At 42.7% G+C, this 26,613-nt stretch overlaps 1 protein-coding gene across 4 annotated transcripts in view; it reads right to left on the minus strand.

The window, feature by feature from the left end:
* LOC147017044 (GRAM domain-containing protein 2B-like) overlaps positions 1-26,613 on the minus strand; it is a 115,839-nt gene that overhangs the window by 82,998 nt on the left and 6,228 nt on the right. For 2 of the 4 annotated variants that reach the window (XM_085846418.1, XM_085846414.1), the window contains exon 1: positions 11,030-11,277. The exons of the other annotated variants lie outside the window; for them this stretch is intronic. The gene's annotated coding sequence lies outside the window, so the exon portion shown is untranslated. Of the gene's footprint in view, positions 1-11,029; positions 11,278-26,613 lie in introns of those variants that run through there. 4 annotated transcript variants of the gene reach the window in all.

A 26,613-nucleotide genomic window follows, 5' to 3' on the forward strand; every position in this document is an offset into this window, starting at 1 on the left:
CCTGTGACTCTGGTCAATAGTATTCAGTGTCTCTTGGAAGACAAAGTTGCTCTTTGCCTGACAGTGGATTCCAAGACATCCACTGGCAACATCAAGGATCGTTGTCTTGAAGGCACTCCATAACTCTTCAGGATTCCCCACAACACCCAGCAGAGCACAAAAATGCATACCCTCCAATTCCCCACTTTGTCTGTTTGCAAAACTCCTCAGCTACCCACTCATCCCTAAGCTTGCCAACATTTTGCCTAGACTGGGATGGTACCATTCTTCTGGGTTGAATCTGCAACTTCAGACATGCTACAGTGAGCCTGTGGTCAGTATTGAGGAACTGGGCACTCCGGTAGAACATGCAGTTCTGAATCATCCTCCAGTGACCATCAATGTATACATGGTCATTCTTGTTTCCCACACCATCCGTGTTGGAATACAAGGTCCAGCAAAGCAGCTATTGGTGCTGAAACCATGAGCCAGCCACCCTAAGTACACAATTTCTTGCAAAGTCAAGGAACTTTGTCCTCTTCGACTTCACAGTTCCAGGCCCATGGGACAAACACATGTCTCATTGTTATTGCTGTCAGTGCCAGTCGATGCATTGAAATCTCCCAAAACTAGAAGAGCATCTCACCTGGGGCACTGATCAACTATGGATGCGAGCATGGCATAGAATGCCTCCTTCACAGTGAGGTTACTTGCCTCAGTTGGAGCACATCCAGAGACCAGGGAAATGACACCCAAGGAGTGACAAATCCTCTGTCTCATGATACACTCGTTGACCGGTGTTACCTAAATTATCATAGGAGTCAGCTTTTTGGACAAAGTGACAAACTTATTGGGCATTGTAATGATCAGAGCGACCAGACCAGTCATGATCTTGCGACTCGCTTGTCTCCGAACCACCCACGATGATCTTGCCACTATCTTGTCTCTGAACCTCAGAGAGTGCTGCAATACTGACTTTTAAGCGCTGGAGCTCAGATGATAGCAGAGGCAGCTGATCATCTTCTCTTAGGGATGGGACATTCCAGGCACCCACCCAAAGAGACCACCTCAGGTTACTCAGCAGCATTCTGGTGGACGACACCGAGGCACCACCCCCGACACACACTCCCGCAATCTAATCCGGGACGGTTACCTCATGTTTTTCCTCCTATCTTCAAAGAGTGTGGGTCCTGAAGGCTTTTCCCCAATCTCATCATCTGCTGCACTGCCCTGCAAAGGGCAGCTGCACAGGAGTTACTCCCACGGAGTGGGTTTTCAGTTTTATTATCTTGCCAAAACGAAGTTTTTGCAAGATATGTTAGTCAGCTTGTATGTTTATTTATTTTTTTTGTCTGTAATCACATATAAAAAATTCTGCAGAGCACAGTTATCATTGGAAATTTTTGTAACTTCGCATATCAGAGGCCTATAGAGGTCGCTTTCAGTGCACAAAATTTTGAAGGTCAAGGTCAAAGGTCAAGGTCACTGTCGCAAATCAGGGGAGTCGACGAAACCCTTATTTTTTGAGTAATTTTGATTGGATCGTCTTCAAACTTCATGAGAATATAGTTCATGGTCTGGCGCTCAGCTGATTACTTTTTGGTGGCGATTGGCCTTGACCTTCATATGTTTTTTTTTTTTGGTCTGTAATCCAACCAATACCAAGTCTGTAATCCAACCAATCCAACCAAACCAACCAAACCAATGTAATCCAATCTAACCCTAACAAACGTATAAATCACTCTGCAGAGCACAGTTATCATTGGAAATTTTTGTAACTTCGCATATCAGAGGCATATAGAGGTCCCTTTCAGCGCATAAAATTTTGAAGGTCAAGGTCACTTTGTCGCAAATCAGGGGAGTCAATGAAACACTTTTTTTTTTTGAGTAATTTTGATCGGATCGTCTTCAAACTTCATGGGAATATAGTTCATGGTCTGGCGCTCAGCTGATTAATTTTTGGTGGCGATTGGCCTTGACCTTCATGGTTAGTGCCTAAGGTCAAACATATTTGACCCCAAGGTCAAATTTTCAAGTTTTAGGAACCATATCGTGTAGGACCTCAAATTGAACACCTCGATGAGTGCTTTCTAGATATGTCAAGCTTGAGACATTATGACGTCATTTGGTGACGTTATGAGGCAAAAGCATATTTTTCATGGTTACTCTGTAGAACGATTCTCATCGGAATCTCTCGTAGGCAGATATTCCTCAAGGAGTCCCTCCTGGTGGATAGCAGCTCTGTTCACCTCAGTGTGACCTTAAATAAGTCACACGTGGTCACCTTTTGGCAAGATACGGGTCACCCTGCAGGTGACATTGGTTTATTTGCGTTTTGCAGAGTGAAGTGTTTTCCAGTAGCTTGAGTGCAAATCCTGCCACCAACATCCAAGAAAAAGGAAACCCAACTACAGCAGAACATCCGTAGATACAGTTGGGCACCAGATATGAATGGATTTTGAGCTCCTCCACCCAAAGACAGGTTTTGTTTTTAGTCCTGCTTAGTGTACATATCCATACGCCCTCCTCACAAGGAAACCTGGTGGGGAAGATAGTTTAATTGCTGACAACCCAACCATGAAACAGGTTAGTTCAGGTTTAATTGATACCATTTGCAAGTCACAGACCAGATCTGGCTTCGCATGACAAAAATTTAGAAAAGAATGTGATTTAAATAATCTATCTATAATTCCAGCAATCTCTGTGTGTCTGTCTGTCTGTATGTGTATCTGTCTGTGACCGCCGGTCCGATCTGATTGAAACTTGCCAGGAATATTTCTGGGGACCCGCGGATGTGCCTTTTCAAGGTTTGATATTAATCCGATGAGCGGTTCCCAAGTTACGGCCATTTATCTGTCGACCAATGACAAGACATGGTGCTATGACATCACGAATGACGTCACAATTAATGTTTTGTTTTGTTTTTGTACGATTGACGGTCTGATCTGATTGAAACTTGCCAGGAATATTGCTGGGACCCACGGATGTGCCTTTTCAAGGTTTGATATTAATTGGATGAGCGGTTCCCAAGTTACGGCCATTTATCTGTTGACCAATGACAAGACATGGTGCTATGACATCACGAATGACGTCACAATTAATGTTTATTTATTTATTTGCACGATTGACGGTCCTATCTGATTGAAACTTGCCAGGAATATTGCTGGGGACCCACGGATGTGCCTTTTCAAGGTTTGATATTAATCCGATAAGCGGTTCCCAAGTTACGGCCATTTATCTGTCAACCAATGACAAGACACGGTGCTATGACATTACAAATAACGTCACAATTAATGTTTTTTTATCATTTTTTTTTTTTGCATGATTGACGGTCCGATCTGATTGAAACTTGCCAGGAATATTGCTGGGGACCCACAGATGTGGCTTTTCAAGGTTTGATATTGTTGTAGATTCGCGCCCGTCGCGCGCGAACTACCGCGTTAACCAATAGCAGCCGGTTCACCGACCGAATGAGCAATCCAGTCGTGACTTTCTGGAACAACGCCAGAACCCTGTCACGGGTGGGTTCTCAACCCCACCATGGCCCAGTCCGTATTCTACCCGCGCTGAATAGGGTCAATCGCCGAATCTCGATATACCTAAGTACTCGCGCAGGTAACCTACCGAGGGACCGTACCTCGACGCAGGTCGGCTTGGACACGAACCGCCCAAGCGGTCCGCTCCATTCTGAGATAACCGAGCGGGTATTATCGCCCGACCTCGCCAGATCCGATTCTATTTAACGGGTATTTAAAACCCAACTAGCATTCCGCAATGCAAGATGGCATTTCAATGGGGGCATGGACGCAACGAACAGGTTTACATTTAAACCAGCACATTTATTTACTCTACGTATGCAGGAACAATCATGCAGTCATTCAAAAACACCAACATGCACGGAAACAGAACAAGCAATTGTGCGGAACGGCACGTGGGCAAGACAAAGCGCTGCAACCGTCTATAAGTAATTACTAATGTACAGTCACTTACACAGTTTTACTTACGGGACTCGGCGCCACGACATTCATTCGAAAGAAAAGCAGGAAAAAGACCCCATCAAAGGCAATGGGGTCAGACTGGACCTCTAGGGTCTTCATGGCGTGGGACTTGGCAGACCGAACGAGTCCCACGAGACCATTACACTTTACCTGCACCTTCGTGGTGTCTGGCTTTGGCGACCTGCGACGTCCCGGCCCACAGCAGCTAGCGGAGCCGCGGTCGAGCTCGGGCCTTCCGTGTGGCAGGCGAGCTCTCTCCCCACAAACGCGCTTGGGCGACCCGCGATGCTCCTTCCCCACGGCAGCTAGCGTAGCTGCGGTCGAGCTCGGGCCTTGCCAAGCGGCCGGGTGATTCGGGCCTCAGTCGGCAACTCGTTTGAGAGGAACGAACGGGTCTTTGCTCTCTTCGAGTTGATGCTCTGTAAGAACCCGTCCGTCCCTCAGTGATGCTGGAACTGCGCCGAAGCCCGATCACCTCTTTCCGCCTGTCGCTGGCTGGCGAGCTCTCTCCGGCTCTCTCCACGCGAACGCGCGGTTTGCGTGACACAGCAGGGTAAGGCTGCGCCTCCAGCTCGGATCTCCTTCGCGACGCCCGGACTCTCCACCGACCGCAAGCTCCAAGCTCCCGACTCCGACACGAGTCCAGACTTCCACGCAGCTCCTTGGCTTCTGGCTTCCTCCCGACTCCCGACTCCCCGACCTCTCCAGACTGACTCAGACCGACCGATCAACTACTACCGATCAACTCGGATGCGACCCAACTCGGACGCGACCCAACTCGGACGCGACCCAACTCGGACGCGACCCAACTCGGACGCGACCCAACTCGAACGCGAGCATGGTGCTCTGCTCGTCCTTTTATAGGGCTGGTGAGACGTGGTTTGGCCTCCGATCCTCGACCTCTGACCTCTGACCACTGCGCGGAAAGCGGACGTGCGCGAGATCACCAAGCTTGATCCGACGAGCAAATGTCCAACGTCGGCCTGTAGCGACGCCGCTCGATGCGGACTCGCCTCTGCTGGCGCAAAGATGGCGTCGTTTTGGAGACGAAGGTGAGGCGATGTTTGTGGTGTGGAGATGTTGACGCTTGCTGGCGAAGTGGTGAGGATGGCGTGGTTTGGTGAGAGGCAGGTGTGGTTGTGGTGGTGGAAGGCGGTTGGTCTGAAGCGGTTGTTGAGAGCGATGTTGGTGGTGGAGGTGGTTGTTGTGAAGCGGTTTGAGAGAGATGGTGGAGGTGGTTGGTCCAAAATAACGATAGCAAAGAATAACGGCTAACTCAAAGATCACAGCCCTGTCCACATGGATAATCCCCATTAAACAACGTTCGGGAAATCTTACTGAACACGGACTTATCGGCCTAACTAACTAAGGTCATTGAAAAAGGTGAAATAGAGAACGTGAAGAAAGTAAAGATAACAATGTTTCTGTCACTTCTCAGTTTAAGCACCACAAGTCCATATTGGCAATGAAACACACCAGGACCACAATTAATTGTTTCTGTACTTGCATGGCGAGATAAATGTGGATGTTTTTTGCATACAGTCGTTGAGGCTTGTGGAATAGCTAGTACTATTACACTGAACTGATCAGGCCAAAACAGGACAAAAGGAACAGGAGAAAAAGAGAGAGAGAGAGAGAGATAGAGAGAGAGAGAGAGAGAGAGAGAGAGAGAGAGAGAGAGAGAGAGAGAGAGAGAGAGAGAGAGAGAGAGAGAGAGAGAGAGAGAGAGAGAGAGAGAGAGAGAGAGAGAGAGAGAGAGAGAGAGAGAGACACCGAGAGACACCAGGAGCTAGGCCGAAGGCCACGACTGATGGACTGGTGGATAAACAATGGGTGTGGGGAGGAATGGGGGCCTGGATAGGATACATTGGGTGGACAAAATGGACATAGAATGAAACTCTCAGAGGGAAAACTGGAAATTTGGAAGGAGAAAGAATTGGGATGGGGGTTATCGAGGGTAGTAAAGATGGTTTTGGATTGGGGATGATCTGAGATGGTGGGGAACAGCTGTCTTGAAGACCTGAAGGAGAAGAACTAGATTGAAGATGATGTGGAAGTTGATTCCAGAGGTGGAAGAAAGAGAAAGAAATGAGCGGAGGTGAGCAGTGATCCTGGATTTAGGTAGATACATCAGAAGAGGGTTGATGGTGGACTGTGTGAGCCCTGTAGAATCATGGGGGTGGGACAAAGCATGGAAAGAGGTGAGAGTGCAAGACCAGAAAGGAGGCGGTGGAGGACAGAGAGACCACTGACTTCTCTGCGATGGTGAACTGATAGACCCATAAGACCCAAAACCTAAAACAATTATGTTCGAAAGCAGTAAGAAATGGCATTCAAAAGGTCCTCTTGCACTGAATGTTAACATCTTATGATGTAAAATAATGCCACTTTCTGGATGTTTGTATGTCTGAAACCTACATAAAAAAACACGGCTGGGCCAATCTCCACCAAATTGTGCATACGTGAGTGAAAGGGGTACCCAGGGTCAGGTCATTGGCATGCTTATTCCCCTCCCCCGTGCGAGGGTTGGGCAGCCGAGTTACAATCTCTGCCTGTACAGCTGGGCCGATCTCCAATCATGTCCTTAAAACGGTAAAAGCAATTTTTCTTCTCCAAGAAAGCAGACCCGAATCTCAGAAACAATGACTTCGTTGACAGCTCAGCTTCTTTGTTCACTGAGTCATATTCCCAGAATGACCTGGAATTTACAAATCAAGAAAACAGAAAATTAGACAACGCATACTGGTGAAACCATCGGCTGATCTGTGAAACAAGCAGGAAATTTCCTTCTCAGATATTTGTGTTTGAATTTGCTGGATATTACCTTGCATCCTGAGGTCTGCTTTGATATTCCCTTGCATCCTGAGGGCAACTCTGTCATTACCTTGCATCATCACGTCCACCCTGTCATTACCTTGCAACATCAGGTCCACCCTGTCATTACCATGCATCATCAGGTGCACTCTGTCATGACCTTGCATCCTCAGGTCCACACTGTCATTACCTTGCATCCTGCCATCCACTCTGTCGTTACCTTGCATCCTGAGGTCTAATTCGATATCACATTGCATGCTGAGGTTAACTTTGATATTCACTTGCATCCTGAGGTACATTTTGATATGACCTTGCATCTTGAGGTCCACTTTGATATCACCTTGCATCTTGAGGTCCATTGTAATATCACTTTCCATTATGAGGTTCGTTTTGATATTACTTTAAATCTTGAGGTCCACTTTGATATCAACTTGCATCTTGAGGTCAATTTTGATATTAACTTGCATGCTGCGGTCCACCTTGATATTCCTTTGCACCCTAAGGTCCATTTTGATACCCCTTGCACAATGATGTCCACTTTGATATTATCTTGCATCCTGAGGTCCACTTTGATATTCTCTTGCATTGTGAGGTCCACTTTTATATTACCTTGCATCCTGAGGTCAATTTTGATATTAGCTTGCATGCTGAGGTCCATTTTGATATTCCCTTGCATTCTGAAGTTCACTTTGATGTTCCTTGCATCATGAGGTCCACTTTGATATTAACTTGCATTTTGAAGTCGACATTGATGTTCCCTTGCATTATGAAGTTCAATTTGATATTCTCTTGCATCTTGAATTCCACATTGATATTCCCTTGCATTGTGAGGTCCACTTTGATATTCTCTTGCATTCTGAGGTCCACTTTGATATTCCGTTGTATTTTGAGGTCTACTTTGATATTCCCTTACATTTTGAGGTCTATTTTGATATTCCCTTGCATCTTAAGTTCCATTTTGATATTCCCTTATATTTTGATGGATACTTTGATATTCCCTTGCATCCTGAGGTCCATTTCGATATTCCCTTGAATTTTATTGGATACTTTGATATTCCCTTGCATCTTGAGGTCCATTCTAATCTTCTCTTGCATCTTGAGGTCGACTTTGATATAATCTTGCATCCTGACGTCCAATTTGATATTCCCTTGCATCGTGCAGTCGACTTTGATATTCGCTGGCATTTTGAGGTCCATTCTGACACTCCCTTGCATTTGAGGTTGCATTTGAGGTTGCATTTGATATTCACTCGCATCTTGAGGTTCACTTTCATATTGCCTTGCATCTTGAGGTACATTCTAATATTCTCTTGCATCTTGAGGTCAACTTTGATATTATCTTGCATCCTGAGGTCCAATTTGATATTCCCTTGCATCTTGAGGTCCACTCTAATATTCTCTTGCATCTTGAGGTCAACTTTGATATCATCTTGCATCCTGAGGTCCAATTTGATATTCCCTTGCTTCATGCAGTCCACTTTGATATTCCCTGGCATTTTGAGGTCCATTCTGACACTCCCTTGCATTTGAGGTTGAATTTGATATTCACTCGCATCTTGAGGTTCACTTTGATATTCCTTTGCATTTTGAGGTCCGTTTTTAAATTCTCTTGCATTTTGATGTCCATTCTGATACTCCCTTGTATTTGAGGTTGAATTTGATATTCTCTCGCATCTTGAGGTTCACTTCGATATTGCCTTGCATGTTGAGGTCGACTTTGATATTCTCTTGCATTTTGACGTCCGTTTTGATATTCCCTTGCATCCTGATGTCCATTTTGATAGTCCCTTGTATCATGAGGTCCATTTTGATATTCCCTTGTATCATGAGCTCCACTTTGATATTCCCTTGCATTCTGAGGTCCACTTTGATATTCCCTTGTATCATGAGGTCCACTTTTATACTCCCTTGTATCATGAGGTCCACTTTGATATTCCCTTGTATCATGAGGTGCACTTTGATAATCCCTTGCATTCTGAGGTGCACCTTGATATTCCTTTATGTTTTGAGGTCCACTTTGATATTCCCTTGCATTCTGAGGTCCACTTTGATATTCCCTTGTATCATGAGGTCTACTTTGATAGTCCCTTGCATCATGAGGTCCACTTTGATATTCCCTTGTATCATGAGCTCCACTTTGATATTCCCTTGCATTCTGAGGTCCACTTTGATATTCCCTTGTATCATGAGATCTACTTTGATAGTCCCTTGCATCATGAGGTCCACTTTGATATTCCCTTGCATCATGAGGTCCACTTTGATATTCCCTTGTATCATGAGGTGCACTTTGATAATCCCTTGCATTCTGAGGTGCACCTTGATATTCCCTTATGTTTTGAGGTCCACTTTGATATTCTGTTGAATTTTGATGGATACTTTGATATTCCCTTGCATCCTGAGGTCCACTTTGATATGCCCTTGCATTTGATGTCCAATTTGATATTACCTTGCATTTGATGTCCAATTTGATATTATCTTGCATCTTGAGTTCCACTTCATGTGCAGAACTTTCACTGGACACCTTCATCAGAAAAAGTGTGCAATATTATATTTTGGCTGAGACAGTTCCACTTTTGATGGGAAAACATTGATATGCAAGAAATAAAGATAAAAATGTGTGGATATAATGTGTGCTCAGTAAATTCCTATTTTTATTATCTGACAAGGTGGTCCAGAGGTAGCACATTTACCTTTGAGCTGTCTCGTCTGGCATAAAATGTCACATTGTCCCTTCACAAGTAGGGTGTTATATTATTTTCGCCATTCCTCGGTTTGATATGAAGCTGGGAGATCCAATTGCAAGCGTCATTTTGTGGATGTTATGGATCCCATGGTGTCTTCTTTGAAGAGTTGGTGAATTATTGCGAACACCACGAGGACCAAATTGCAAAATCTGCCACCTTCAGTCAAACGTCAAGCCTGGCTAACGGTTTATTGAAAGAAGTGAGCGAAAAACTTTCCCTGGCAGACCCCACAGAAAGGTGAGAATAATTGGGGCCATTAAAGAAGTGGTAGTCCTATCTCTGTTAGATGATATGTCATTGTATAGTAATGATTAGAGCATCCACTCTGAGTCTGAGAGGTTTGTGGTTAGAACCGCAGCTGAGTCATACCAAAGACTTTAAAAATGCTACCTGCTGCTTGCTTGCTTGATACTCAGCATTTAAAAAAGGATTGAGCACAAACAACCATAGGTTGGCAGCCATTTTGCAGGCTTGATTGGCCTCATGGCTTCCTCTTGTGTTGAAGCTGTTTAGAAGGGAACTAATATTTAGTAGTTCTGAAGTAGTATTCTTGCAAACTTTACACATCTCACAGTCACAAGGGTCTTGTACAGCGTGGCCACAATGTATTGTCACCGCTTGTAAAAAAATTGTTGCATTGTTTCTGTGCACAAAGTGTTAATTCGTTTCGTTTTCCCATTTTTCAGATTGAGTGAACATAACTATGGGTGATACAAGCAATTATATCATTGAACAACGGACCGTTGTCAGTATGTGTTAACAAACGTCCACAAACAGGGAAAACAATGGAAGAGGTGCGTGTCGACTTCCAACAACAATTCCACCAAGAATCCCTTTGGGGTTTCATGAAAGAGATTGTTGCACAACAGCCCTACGAAACCACCGATGACCTTAAACAAGCAGTGAGACTTCCTTTTCATCATATCACCCCACAAATGATCTGGAAAATGTCCTTCAGAATTATGGTGCACAATTATTCTCCATAATGACTATGATGGAGCATAAACGGATCCAATGGATACTTAAGGCTTGTACCATATGGTGTAAAATGTGTAATAAGGTAAAAGTACTGCAAATGTATGTGGTATAACTTGCAGAAGCCTTCAGTGTTGTCATGTAATAGTATAAAACGCAATGTAACAATTTTTACAAGGGGTGACAAGACATTGTGTCCACTCTGTACAAAAACATGAACCCTTTTTTTAGATTGACACTAAAAGGTTGTGAAAATGAAAGAAAGAAAAAAAAAATCAAACATAAAGTGGACGATAAATCGACAGAAACAATCACCTATACAAAATTTAAGAATAAAATTTGTGTGTGATTAAGTGTTATGCCGCTGTTGGCAAAATATAGTTTTAAAAAACAAAAAAAACATCCATTCTATGGTTTAAAAGATGCCAACAGAATCAAAAGCATTATATTTAGAATATATGGTTCCATGTCATCCACACAATGATAAATATTGCGTAAAGATGTGTTGTTGGAACTCACCGAGCAGATTTGGTTGCTGGTACCAGCTGGCTAGTTCAAACGCGCAGTATCTTCCACTGGGGAAATTCCAACCAAACAAGGTCCTCTTCCAGGAAAGTGATTGACAGCGATGTAAAGTAGTGAAATTTCAGCCTCAGTTAATTAAAGGAGTGAAAGCCCCCTTTTTATTTATTTATTATTTTTTTTACCTCCAGACTATCCTGTGGTCAGTTGGTCCCATCAAGCAGCAGCACACATGTGCCCTTATTGACACAATTAGCCAAAGGCGAATGAGTCAGCCTTGAACAAGGTGAGTATGAATGTGCATGCAAGGTGGTGGGGGGGTTGATGGGTGGTTCTGTTGCACCTGTTTCCGGACCGATGTGCTCGGTTCACGACTCGTAATTCGATGCACATAGACATAGGGTGGTGTCACGCGAACAAATGCCAAATTGGAGTCAACACAAGGCTCTTTCATTCTTCTCACCATTGTTGACTTTCCATTCACATCACACGTGTATACAACAACGTATGCATTTTGTGCGCTTTAGTTTAAAACCCTTCCCCGTAATTGTGATGCACGTCATCGTTACAGTGTATGCCATTGAAGTCTCTTTTTTGCCAATTATTCATCACTTCTTTGTGCTTAGTTTTTGCTTTGTTTATGCAGCAATATAAATAATATATCGTTTTTTCTCTCTCTCGCTTTCGTACTTGTGGCTAAACATGAACAGTTCATACATCCCAACGATGGATATTTTGCACCATGCCTGCCCCCCTGCCCACCCCTTCACTTCCCCCCTACCCTACCCCGGCCACCCAACTTTGGGGTCATGAGGCACAAGCCGTTTCCAAATAATTAGTATTCCAAAAGTTAAAATTACAATGAATATGCAGCAAAGAGTCGAGATGGTTCGAAGGACTGCAGCACATGAGCGATTATGGTTAAAACAGCTCGTAATTGTTGATAAACCGAAACACAGACTCAGACTAGAATGGCCCGTGGTAGAGCACGTACCTCTGCCAGGCTGAACAGGTTACGTTTTGTATCCCACTGATAGGCCGGATCTGGATCCAGACCTCCAAAATCAGATCAGCTTGTTCTTGTCACCCAACCGACTCATCCAACAAGTTTTGACCGAATCCATCCACAACCTTTTGAGATATCCTGCTCAAAGACAAACAGACAGACAAACAAGCAGACAGACGGGATGAAAACATAACCTCCGTCCACCTTCGCAGAGGTAGCAATTGTAAACTACTGACTAATCCAAAACAATAGATACCTGTGGGCCAGCTGGCAATCTGTGGGAATTTAAATTTGAGGACTCGACAGGAAAATGAAACAGGAGTCATTGGCCGAACTGCAGGCTCATGAGGATAGCCAGCTTTAAGCAGGGTTCTGGCTGAGAAACAAGATGGTCGTAGCATCTCAGCAGTGCAGCTTTGTTCTGAAGAGTCTGAAGCTTCAAAAACGTATAACAAGCGCTATGAGCCTTCGTGGTGGTCCCAAAAAACGTTCCCTACCCACTCGATCTTGATGGTTACCACATCGATCTTGATGCGGATGCCAATGCCTTGTAGGTGGATAAGAGTTCAGGTATGAACGATGGACATTGCATGGGGACTGACTTTGGAGGCCAACTTTGAAATGTGCTTTGAAGCTCACTGCTGAAATTCAAACTTCAAACCACAAAACTCTCAGACTCACCGTGGGGAGGAGTTTTTGCTACACACTGACAAGAGCCGACAGGCCTGAAATACGTATCCATGGATGTTCCCTCTGGGGTGGACTGGTCTATAAAGTTGAGAATTTAATTCTCTTTCTGGCATTCACTACAGTCCAATTCCATGGAGAGGTAGGTGGCTGCAGCTCTGCCAAATCCATGCCTAATAGTTGGAGCCTGGGAAACGGTTTACCCAGTAGATCCTTGATGTGTATATAATGTCGATAGAAAGTCGACACCCCTTTTCAAATTTTTCACCTTTTGTTGCCATATAATCTGGATGTAAACTTCATTAAATCAGACTTTTCCATTATTATTTACACATAGTAACTCACAACTTCCATGTGAAAAACAAATTCTAGAAAATTCAGAAAATTAATTATAAATACAAAAATAAAATATCTTGGTTGGACAAGTGGCCACCCCCCTGAGTTAACACTTGGTGGAAGCACCATTAACAGCAATTACAGCAATTTATTGTCAGGTCAAGCCAGATTAGATCTGTGACTTGCTGCAGGTATCATGTCAATCTGTACTAACCTGTTTCATGGTCGGGTTGTCAGTGACTAAACCGACTCCCTCGCCAGGTTTCCTTGTAAGGAGGGTGTATGATATGGACACCCAGCAGGATTAAACACCAAGACCTGTCAAAGGGCGGAGAAGCTCCTCATGAGCCAACGGCCATCCATATCTCGTGCGTAACTGTGTTTGTGGATGTCCTCCTGCAGTTGGGTTCCTTTTTAAAGGAGGTTGGTGGCAGGATTTGCACTTCGGCCACCGTAAAGTCCTTCACTCCATAAAACATAAAACGCAAAAAAAAAAAACCCCAACCGGTAGGAGTACCTCATGTGCAGCTACCTGCCCTCTGCAGGGCAGCTCACTGGATTATGGGATTGGGGCAAAGCCTTTGGGACCCCCACTCTTTAAGGATAGGAGGAAAACCACGGGGTACCCTTCCCGGGTCAGATTACGGTGGTGTGTGTTGGGGTGGTGCTGAGATGTCATCCACTAGCTGGTCTCCTTTGGTTAACCTGTGGTGGTCCCTTCGGGTGGGTGCCTGGAATGTCCTATCTCTAAGAGAGGATAATCACCTGTCTCTGTTATCATCTGAGCTCACATGCTTGAATATCGGTATTCCAGCACTCTCTGAGGTTCGGAGACTGGATAATAGCGAGATCATGGTGGGTAGTTATACACTTACTATTGGTCTGGTTGCTTAGATGGTTAACATGCCCAAGGAGTTGCTCCAGCTATGTCCAAGAAGCTGACTCCAATGACAATTGAGGTAACACTGGTCAACAAGCGTATTAGGAGACTAAGGATTTGACACTCCTTGGACGTCGTTTCGTTGGACGTCGGGGTCTGTGTATATGCTCCAACTGAGGCGCGTGATCTCACTGTGAAGGACAAATTCAATGCTATTCTCGAGTCTGTGGATGATCAGCGCTCCAGGAGAGATACAATTATAGTCTTTGGGGATTTCAATGCATCGACTGCAACTGATAGAGATGGTGATGAGACTTGTGTTTGTTCCCATGCGTCTGGAACTGTGAACCAGAATAGCACAAAGTTCCTTGACTTTGCAATAATTCATAGACTTAGGGTGGCTGGTTCATGGTTTCAGTGCCCAGAGGCTCATCGCTGGACTTGATATTCCAACGCTGGTGGTGTGGCAATGGAGATTGACCACGTGCTCATTGATGGTTGCTGAAAGATGATGTAGAAATTCAGGGTCTACTGGAGTACTCAGTTCCTCAATATCGAGCACACGCTTGTGGTAGCAACTCTGAAGTTGCAGCTAAAATCTGGGAGAATGGTACCATCCCAGCATGGGCAGGATGATGGCAAGCTCAATAATGAGAAGGTAACTGAGGAGTTTACGAACAGGCTGAGTGGGAATCTGGGGGGTCTGGGTGTTTTGGGGGATCCTGAAGAGTTGTGGAGTTCCTTCAATATCACCATCCTTGATGTTGCCGGTGGATGTCTTGGAACTCACCCTCAGGTGAAGAGTACATGTGCTGAGGGTGGACAAGAGGCCTATGTGTGAGGAATCTGTGAGGGGGGAGAGCATCACCTGTGATTCTTGTCCTGCTTGCTGGGGAATTCGCGCATTGCATTCCTCCAAGCCCATCCCAAAGTGTACTGTAATTAGAGTGGAGGGTGGTGGACTCTTGACGGAGGAGTCCAAATTGAAAGCCCGCAGGGCCAGTTACTTTGAGCGGCTGTCCCTGTTTGATCCACCAGCTGTTGAGTTGGATGTCAGGGGTGTTACTATCCCTATTTCTGACCCTCTAATCAACTATGATCCACCTTCGTTTGTGGAAACACATGCTGTGGTGAACCAAATTAAATGGGTAAAGCTCCTGGGATCTGTGGCATCTACAAAATGCCCCTAAAATGGACCAGATTTCAGTCCAGAGAAGACATCATGCGGAATGCGACGGACCAACTGCGCGCCATCCCAAAAGAGGTGTTCCAGCGCTGCTTCCGACAGTGGCAGAACCATTGGGAGAAGTGTGTGGCAGCCCAAGGGGACTACTTTGAAGGAGATTAGTGTAAGTTTGTTGTATCCGGATACAAGTATTTTTTATGAACAAAGGTCGGATACTTTTTAAACACACCTCGTATGTTGAATTTCTCAAGGTTGGTGGAAATGCTCTACACATGTCATTGCATGCAGTTCTGTGCTCTGCCTGGAACACAGGCATCATCCAAACTGACTAGAAGATGGGCTTTGTGGTCCCTCTCTGGAAAGGGAAGGGTGATCGTCAGGACTGCAACAACTTCCGAGGGGTGACACTGCTCTCAGTGCTGGGAAAGGTCTTCACTCATATAATTTGTGATAGGGTTCGCCACCATCTGCTTGAGCACTAGTGCCCAGAGTAATCAGGTGTTACACCAAAGAGGTCAACGATTCAGCGTATCCTTGTCCTTTGGGTCTTCACTGAACACAGATGAGACTTTTGGCAGGGGCTGCTTGCAGCCTATGTTGGTCTCTGTAAAGTGATTTATTTCCAGTTGTCACTGGAGTTTGTCAGGGGTGTGTGCTGGACCCCCTACTTTTCAGCACTTGTATGGACTGGATTCTGGGGAGTATGTCAGAGAAATCAAGCTGCGGTTCCTCGTTTGGGAATATCAAGATCTCTGACCTTGATTTCGTAGATGATGCAGTCATCTTTGCAGAGACTCTGGATATCCTTTCAGGGGCACTCGAGGTTCTGAAGGAGGTGTCGGAGCAGCTGGGATTTCGGGTTTCCTTGGTCAAAACTAAGATCCACACTTTCAATGACACTTTTAATGCTGCCATCTTGTCTGTACCTGTTAGTGGTGAGGATATTGAGGTCATGTAGAGATTCACTTACCTTGGCAGTGATAATCATTTCTCTGCTGGCTGTGAGCCAAAGGTCAACAGACATCTGTGTCGGGCCTTGGGAGTCATTGATTCACTGGATCATGGGGGGTGGTACTGTCTGTACCTGCGCAGGAGGATGGAAGTCCGAGTCTTCAGATCCTTGGTGCTTCCACTCTTGCCCTACGGATGTGAGACTTGGACTCTGACCAGGGGTCTGAGATGGAGACTTAATTCCTTTTGTACTAGGTCACTTTAGAGAATCCTTGCTGATCAATGGTCAGACTTTGTGTACAATGAGCGGTTGCTGAGAGAGACTCAAATGAGTCTTGTTACCAGCATAGTCCGTGAGCATCAGCTGCGGCTGTATGGACGTGTGGCTCGTTTTCCTGTCGCTGATCCTGCTCATTAGATTCTCTCAGCAAGGGAGCCTCATGAGTGGAGTACCGTGTGCCTTCTGGTTGCAGCAGGTTGATTGGCATCTCAAGGAGATGGACATGGGCTAGGCATCTGCGTGGAGGATGGCCAGCTGGAAGCCCTTGGAGTACCGGCGGAAAGTGGAAGCAGTGACGCACTGCTCCGGCGCATGCTCCCCTAGCTGAACTGACAGCTGTGAGTCTGATTGGATAGTTCGCTACCAAATTTGCACATCTTGTTTGGGCAACATTTACCCATTCTTCTGTATAAAACTGTTCAAGCTCAGTCAAGCTGCATGGTGGGCATTGATGAGCAGCAATCTTCAAGTCATGCCACAGATTTTCAATTGGATTTAGGTCGGGGCTCTGACTGGGCCACTCAAGGACATTTATCTTTTTGTTCCTTAGTCACTCCAGTGTGGTTTTGTCTGTGTCTTTTGGGTCATTGTCATGCTGAAAGGTGAACTTCCATCCTATTTTCAGGTCTCTTGCAGAGGGCAGTAGGTTTTCCTCAAGGAAATTTCAGTATTTTTTCCATCGTTTTCCCTTCTATCCTGACAAGTGCCCCAGTCCCTACTGATGAGAAACATCCCTGTAGCATGATGTTGCTTCCACCATGCTTCATAGTCAGGATGGTGTTCTTTGGGTGATGTGATGTGTTCGGTTTGTGCCAAACATAGTGTTGTGCATTTAGACCAAAATGTTCCTTCTTTGTTTTGTCAGACCACAAAACGTTTTTCCACATGGCTTCAGAATCTCTGGAGTGGTTTTTTTTGCACACCACATATGGGACTCAAGGTGGGCTTTTTTAGGTAATGGCTTCCTTCTTGAAACCCTACTGTACAGGCCAGATTCATTAACTTTTTCAATCCCATTCTTCCCTCCAAGCCTTCAAAACAGCTGTTCACCACCACCTCTTATCTTCTCCCATCCAAAACCACCGTTAATCCACCCCAAACCCACCTCCTTCAAATTCCCCGCTTTCCTTCCTGAAAGCCCCTGTAGTGACCATCTTGTATTCCCCATGTTCCCCGCCCCATCCCTCTCCCTTCGACAGATCTCCTAATGTCTCTGTCCCTCACTGTTTTGTCCTTTCCACTCCCACCCTCTTGTCTCATGCCCCCCCTTGCTGTGCGTTGTGTGTTGGCTCTCACACGAGCCTCGACAAGGTATACAAAAAAAAGAGTGAAATGTGAAATAATGCCATGATGATAATAGATAAGAAGATTTTACTGTCGTATTGTGGCATCATAATGTGGTGTCATTCCTACCTTGTTTGGTTGCTTTTTTGATATTTCATCCCTCCATGTTTTTACATTTTTACCTCCACCACCGAAGGTGAGGGAGGTTATGTTTTCACCCCTTTCTGTCTCTGTCTCTCTGTTTGTTTGTCTGTTTGTGCACAGGATATCTCAAAAGTTGAGGACGAATTCTGATGAAATTTTGTGGGCAAGTTGGGTATGTGACATGGACGAACTGGTTAGATTTTGGTGAAGACACAGATCCGGATCCTTCTACTAGAATTTTTTTTAAGTGATTCTTCACCATTGAGAGAAAGGGCGAAAATGATCTGCAGCATGGTATCTCAAATAGTTGTGGAGGGATTTGGATGAAACTTGGTGGACAGGCTGGTTGTGTCGCAAGGTCGAATTGCTTCGATTTTGGTGAAGATCCAAATCTGGATCTGGAAACGAGAATTATTTAATTTTTGAAGTGATTCTTCACTATTGAGAGATGTAGTCCTGCAGCATAGTCTGATATTTCAGATTAATTGTTCAAATTTGCATAAAAGCACCAAAATTGGCACACATGTAGAATAATGTATTCCAAACAATTCTAGATATGGAGCCACCCGAGATTGTGCCTTGGTCAGCTTCGGCGACAATTTTCCAAAATGGCCGCCATTCTACTTTAGCGAAATTGGCTATATGCTCTTATTTTCTTATTGTATTGGTGGTAGATATAAGGAAACTGTAAAATCAGTAAATTGACCATGAAAAGGCGTATTCAAATGTTATGAGCCAGTATTTTCGGTAAAAAGCCATTATTTGATTTGTAAATTGCTGCTCTCCTGAAACTTTTCGCTGAAAAGTACCCATTATTGCCTGGAGAACAAGAATCAAATTATATTCATCACATTCAATGGGTTTGTAATCAACAAAAATTGTATTATAGATTACATACTTTACTCTGTTTTGAAAAGGGAACTGATAATCGTGATAATGACAAACTCAGAAAATGTAGTCAAATTATTGCATACTTCACTTTGAAGCGGCTACGGTTTACTGTCCACTACCATTCTACCAAGACACATGGTATACACATGCATCATTCGAGTACAATATGAGTTTCTGAGCTCAAGTGTACTGGCTCTGGATCAAGAAGTCAACACTTTTACAAGCAATGCGACTTTGCATTTGCAATTCTAAGCTAGGCCGATATCTCAGTCTGTGTCTACTGCGTCTGTCTACTGGCATTCTCCTTCACAAGCACACAGTCCAGTGCACTGCAGATTAGCCTTCTTGCATTTGCAGCGGTTTATACAGCCTTTTTTGCAGCCGCACGACACCAGCTCGAAGCATCTTTTTGAAGCCTCAGGGAGTGTGGTCCAGATCGGTTCGTATGACTCATCCTCTGTTTGCCGCCAGCCCCAGCTTGTTGGTGATGGAAGCACGGGTTGAGGGACCAAGACCTGCCCCCAGACATAGTCACCCTGGAAGACTGATCTCTTCACATGCTGTTCCAAAGCATCGTAGGTAGGTGGGATGCGCTGGACGGAGTTCCTCTTGGCGAAGAGTTACTTTCTGGCCTCGTTGACGTCTGTATATGGACTGGAGTGGTCATAGAGGAGCACCACAAACCTTTCAATGCAGTGCATTGTGTCATCCTGGATGTTGACTGGCGTGGTGGTCAGGGTCACAAGAGAATCTGTCGAAGGGATTCCCCAGCTCTTCAATGAGAGCCACAAGTGATTGTACATCTTTAGCAAATGCTTCCTGTGCATGCGGTGTTTCTTCATGGTGACGTGTCTCCTCGTTGGCATTTGGATTGGCACCATCACAACAAAATACTTCTGAACCTGTCACTGATGCTGTGCGAAAATGGATTTTCCCATAAAAATGACCATTTTTCCCCAATACAATGGTTGGAAATGTGATAAATCAACATAAATGACATTTGTATTGTTTTCCTTTGTAAATGCACATCACATGGAGTATTTATCACCTCTGAGAAACCTACAAAGAGCATAACAATGATAGATATCCCATGTTGTTAAAGTAGAATGGTGGCCATTTTGGAAAATGGCCGCCAAGGCTGACCAAGGCAAAATCTCGAGTGGCTCCATATCCAGAATTGTTCAGAATACATTAGTAAACATATGTACCAATTTTGGTGCTTTTATGAAAAGTCGAACAATTGGTTTGCTCTGCTGCAGTACTAATAGGGCCAAAAACGATGTAGTGCTGGATAGCATGATCTTTCAAAAATGTACTGGGTCTGATATATTCTCGTGGATCAGGCATTACGTGGCGGAGGTATGTGTTCTTCTTAGTGCACTTCTAGTTTTTAAATGTTTTTTTTTTTTCTGGTATTCGTACAAGTTGGTTCTCCTAAGAAAGATCAGGTTACTTCGGCTTTTTTTTACAAGTTGACCGAACACCATTTCTAACTGACATCAGCATATATCCGCAAATTCTGTACATCACATACAGTGTGATACCTTTGATGAAGGTGTATGAAGCCAGATTCGGGCCTTCCAGAAGAAAGCGGACTGTAAACTGCCATTTTCCTCCATGACGTACTTATGTCCATGATGTATGATGTATACATGGGAAATAAGTGGGTTTTTGGTTGTTTTTTTTTATGATGTTGAAGGTGGTATCATGATGACATCATAAATGCAGATGTCAAATGCTTTTTCCGATCAGTATGAAAAAAATTGAGGGTCATCTCGGGTTCAATTGTATGGGGGAAAAAATTGATGACGTCAACGGTCATGTGGTTTGGCAGCCATATGTTTTAACATAAAAATCTTCAAAAATCTTCTTCTCTGAAACAGCTGAACATATTAAGGCAAAACTTTACAGGTATGATCGCCTATCCATGAGGAACAAAAAGTTCTCCACATATGATGTTATGGGTCACATGTTTTGGCAGCTATGATTTTATTTTTGAATGATATATCTTTAAAAATCATCTTCTCCAAAACGGCTTGACAGATCGAGGGGAAACTTCACTCACATGTTCCCCAAACCTGGGGATACCTGTGTGTTCACGAATAATTAATAGGTCACATGGTCGGGTAACCATATTGGATTGAATGGAAATCTTTAAAAATGATTTCTCTTGAACCGCTTCATGAATTAACGTGAAATGTCACAGCTATGATCGAGTAGTCATGTGGAATTTTATTTTTTTTATATATCTTTTTTTAAATAAATAAATTGTTCAGAATTATTTACTCTTTTGAATCTGGTTTCAGGGATTTAAATCAAACTTGGTACAAGTATTATAATTATGCAATTATGTGGGCGGAGGCATATCTGTTGATGTCCTGACATCAAAGAGGGCCCTTCTAGCTTAAATTTTATTTGCTTGGAAGTCACAAAACTAATAGAAAGTTGTCTCTTCCTTACAAATTAAAAATAAACAAAAGAAGGACGTTTGCAAGGTTTTGGGAAAACTGAGGCCGAATGTTGTGTTTTAGGGAACTCGACACTTCCTGTTTTGTGACAAAAACGCTGATAATATCAGTGGTGGAATCATTTGACAATATCAAATACCATTTAAACTCGAGCATTTTTGACGTTCATGCTGCATTATGATCATCTTTTTTCCCAACCAATGTAAAGTGTTTTAATTGCTTTAAAATGATATATGATGTGGTGTTCTAATTGTTTCAGTGATATTTCTCAAATTTGAAATTAAGCATTGTTGGTCTTAAAATAATAATTCTCTTTCATAATCTTTCTCATCTCCTGATTTATACTGGAGTTTAAAAGAAACTCAGACAAAGAAGCCCACTTTGCCTGTGATATCTCTTTTGACTTGCAAAATCGAAAATTCACAAGTATATTGATTGGTCGATCTGGTCTGTTGTTATTCCCCTACTGGTATCACTGAAGGGGACTATAGTTTTGCTGTCATCTGTCCAGACTTTTTCAGACTTTCTTACAGATGGACCCCAATCAAGTTGTAGAGACATCTCAAGGATGATCAAAGGAAATTGGATGTACCTGATCTCAATTTTGAGTGTCATCGTAAAGGGGTTGAATACTTATTGATGCAAGACATTTCAGCTTTTCATTTTTTATTGATATGTAAAAAATTCGGAAAACATGTTTCAATTTGTCATTATGGGTAAATCGTTGACAAAAAATTGAACTTTAATTCATTTTAAATTCAAGCTGTCTTCTTCTTCTTCTTTCGGCTGCTCCCGTTAGGGGTCGCCACAGCGGATCACCCGTATGATCCGCATAGTGATTTGGCACATGTTTTACGCCGGATGCCCTTCCTGACGCAACCCTGGTCGCCTCTTACGACACAGGGATATTCAATTTACACAGGGACATTAATACACAGGGATATTTAAATTCAAGCTGTAACACAACAAAATGTGACAAAAGTCGAGGGGAGTGAATACTTTCTGAAGGCACTGCATTGGGTTATTTTTGGGCATGTACATTGGGTTATTTTTAATATGAAAAAGGCAAAGCTGAGAAAGGAATTTTTTTGATAGATTTTTTTTGATGATGTTAAAGGTGGTTTCATGATGACGTCATAATTGCAGACGTCAAATGCTTTTTCAAATCAGTATGAATTTTTTTAAGGGTCATCTCAGGCTCAATTGTATGGTGGAAAAGATTGATGACATCATCAGTCATGTGGTTTGGCAGCCATATGTTTTTAACATAAAAACCTTCAAAAATCTTCTTCTCTGAAACAGCTGAACGTATTGAGGCACAACTTTATGATTGCCTATCCATGAGGAACAAAAAGTTATCCACCTATGGAGATATAATCCACTGTGTGTTACAGTTTCTTTTCTTCTTCATTTTGTTTCCGGTATCGGATTGAGTGCGCATTAAATTAAACCAATTTTTATATCCGGTTTATAATCATAGTTATCTTTTTCGTTTTTAGTCGACAAAAAATATCAGTAATTGAAAATTGCTTTTCCTTTTACTTTGCCGAATAGACCCAAACATGGTGGGTTCTAGTGTTTCTTCTTCCTTTGGGTTCCGGTATTGGCTCAAGCGTGTGTTAAACACAGACTAAGTTTTATCTCCCGAACATTAATTGGGACCGTGAGGGGACCTGTATTGCAAAGCAATTCTCGTTCTTGTTCTGTCTGTTTGTCTGTTTGTTTGTCTGTCTATGTCAATCGCCAACAGGTTTAAATTTTACTCTGATCTTCATGACACTTAACCACCTGGTCGAGGTGGTCACAAGCTTGAAGCTTGTTGTTTTTGAGGTCAATGGTCAAGGTTACATAAATTGGCAATTTTCATCCCATTGACTTCATATCTATCAAACTATAAATATGCAATTTGGTGTCTGTCTGTCTGGCTGTCTGACTGTTTTTTTTGACCACGATACATGTGGTCTTTACTTATCCAATCTCAACCAAACTTGAAAGTAGGACTCGGTTACACAATGGTGAGTAAATCTACTTAATTTGTCCCTCTCCTCAAGGGAGTTTTCCGCCTTGGGGAAAAATATATGTTAAGGTGTATATTCATGTTAAGATAACTAATCGTAACATTCTTCCAAGGCTGTTTCTAAAAACAAAACGAATAATAACAGCATAATATTAATATTATTACAAAACAATGTTAATTCTAATAATATCCTCTCTCCCAAAGGGGTTTTACTTCCTTCGAGGAACAACGTGTTAATGTGTATAAATGGATTATCATGGTGCAAACCTACCAGAAGTAATATTTCAAACCACAAACACATATGATTACCTTTTTATATGCCCGATATATATATATATATATATATATATATATATATATATATATATATATATATATATATATATATATATATATATATATATATATATATATATATATATATATATATATATATATGTACAATCTATATACATATATATATATATATATATATATATATATATATATATATATATATATATATATATATATATGAAAATAGCAATCAATCATGTAAAACACTTTTTAGGTAAAATTTTCGAAATTGACATTTCTTTTTCCATGGCAACTATTGTTTGTTTGTATTTTGCAAGTATCGTGCTATGCACGACATCTTTTTTGTTTTTTTCATTGTCATATTTAATTTTTTTTTCACTATCATTTTACTTGCTTTAATTCACTCCATTTAATGTATCAAACAATTTAATTCCTTATCTAATTAGTATATACATCAGTATCCATTTCACAGCTTAGAATTAACAAGGAATTTGAAGGGTCTGTGTCACTGGACCAACCAAAATGCCTAATCTCTTTTGAAAGGAACTGTATCATCTTCACAGCATGGCAAGCTCTATGATGCAGCTTTCCATGTCTTGATTTTAAGAGAAAGATGCAAGTACATGACCTCACCAAGCAGCACTGCAATTTTCATACACAATAGAAGTGTTTTGAATTCAGAATTCTCTCCTGTTGCATGATTATTTGATCATCAGAAATGCATGGATTCCTCTCCAGGCCAAAGTTACCAATCCATCCATCCATCCACCCATACATCAGGACCATACTCTGTGCAGAGCATTGGTGCTGCCTAAACAGTCTCCTTGGCTATTGGGCACAATCCTGGACAGGTCACAACTCCGACACAGGATACTAGCAAGCTGGTACTTTCTTATTTCTGCCAACCACAGAAGGATGACAGGCAGAGTAAACCCCACCTGCTATTAATTCAACAGCCAAGGGGGATTTGAACTCAGGATCCAAGGATCCCAAACCCACCACCCTAACCATTAAGCCAACACCAGGCATAAATTACCAATCTTCAATGAATAAATATACCTTTTGAGTCATAAAGATGCACAAAAATGTTGCTCATTAATTATTATTTTGATGACTGCAATTTATGTTTTTTCTTTCCTTATGAGTTGCAAAATATGCAAATGTAATTTTGCAGATGATCAACCAGACTGAATAACGATGAAGAAGTCATAGTCATCGGCCATGGGCGACTATAGATGCCTCTGTACCCCCCCCCTAACAAACCTCTGGCACGATATTTTTTTCTGATGCCCTAGACTCTAAGAGTATCCTGAACATGAAATCAAATGGCAACATTTTATAAGTTCGGATGAACTTGTCATTTTGGTTCAATGCTTAGAGGTACCCTTAAAATCCGACCATGATTGATTCGCGTGATGCTCCATTTCATCATTCATACCTTGCTAATTTGTGAGGTCATTATAGCAGTAACACATACAGATGAGGAAATAAATGAAAGCTTATCTTCTGCTGGTTCTTGTAAAATCAATATTATCATGTTTCAGAAATATTTCATGTGAGATATTGGACTACATATGTTCGTACCCCACGTACATATCCGGCGCATCACCAAAATAATCAAATTCCTACATTTACTTTTGTTTGAAGTGCAAATGTGAGACATTATTCTTCCAAGTCACAAATTACAATAAACGTGTCCATATACCTAACATGTGATACCACAACTATGAATCTATGACATAAACTGACAAAGTTATGGCAAGTTCAAAAGTGACACTCGTAAATGGAAGAACGCAAAGCAGCGAGCATACATTCATGGGATTCAATGCATCAATAACTCGTATACCAATTCGATATTTTACGCTTCTCTGATGTAACATCTTGTCATAAGGATTACGAATATGATGAAGGGTTACTAGCCTGACAGAATGTATACACATTAATAAACGAATAAGCTACCACCAAGCAAGTTATACTTAGTAATGCATTCAATATAATGAACGGGCACAGAGTTAATTCACTGGTGAACATTGTCAGTCTTGATCACAGTCAGTGTTGTCTCCATCAAACTGATATGGGATATCTGGCAGTTCTGCATTCGAGTCATCCAAGTCCACATCCTCAGAATCTAGTGGTTTGTCGATGATATTGATTAGTTGTTGTGGCAAAACATTTCCTACATACTATAGTGGCTCTAGCTTGCCATCCCTCAACTCCCCTTCGTGGCCAACTGTTACACGTGAAATATCCAGTTTAGCAATATGGGCCCTCTTCCAGATTCCAATCTGATAGTTCACCCACCTTTTGTGCTGTTCTAGGCTTCTTCTACATGGTGGTAGTGTTCTTAGATCCACATTCTTTGAAGGGTCGAGTTGGTCCTCCTTAGCACATAGCTTCATTATGCGGATGTGTCGTAGTTCATTGACCTTATGCACTCGAGCATGACCATAGATGGCCCAAGTGAACACCTCAAGTTCATCAATTAGGTCTTCTGCCACATCTCACGTTTCTCCCAACCTCGACAGTACAGCTGCAAACTTTGGAGTTTTCTGAAGAGTTTTAATGGGCTTGATCTTCTCTAATCCCTTGAAGGTGCTGGTTATGTCACATCCAGTGTATGCATGGAGACACATGAGTGCTGTGCAGTGATGCTGTGTGTAGCCCTCTGTGAGGTCAATGATGTTGATCAGTCTTCGCTTATTTCCCATGCCAGCATTGAAGAGAATGACAATATTTTCCAACGTGAGGGTGTCGTGCAGCAGGATGAAGAGCACATCACTGTCCGGGATTTTGATCTCGATTTTCTTTCCCATACATGCAGTATGGAACCACTCTGCAGTCTGTTTTCTCTTGGGTTGAACACAAAATTTCAATTTCCATCTTCTTTGTGGTCGGCGCATCTTCAGACGTTCAACTGTTACGCAGCCCCTTCACAGATCAGGATGACTTTTCTTCCCAGGAGCTTGCTGGCATTTGACTGATGACTCCATATTTTACAGAGGAGATTGATGAATTGTGTTTTGTTCTCATTGTTTGTCAAGAACAGCTTCCAGTCAGGGGGCTTCTTTGTACCTTCACCCTTGATGAGGAGTTTCTCACTGCAGTCTCGTCGTTCATGTTCCATTGATTTGGTGGAATTGGCAGTATACATATC

This window comes from Eptatretus burgeri, chromosome 11 (genome assembly GCF_056783735.1).
Source record: "Eptatretus burgeri isolate ZD-2024b chromosome 11, Ebu_testis_v1, whole genome shotgun sequence".
Lineage (NCBI taxonomy): Eukaryota > Metazoa > Chordata > Myxini > Myxiniformes > Myxinidae > Eptatretus > Eptatretus burgeri.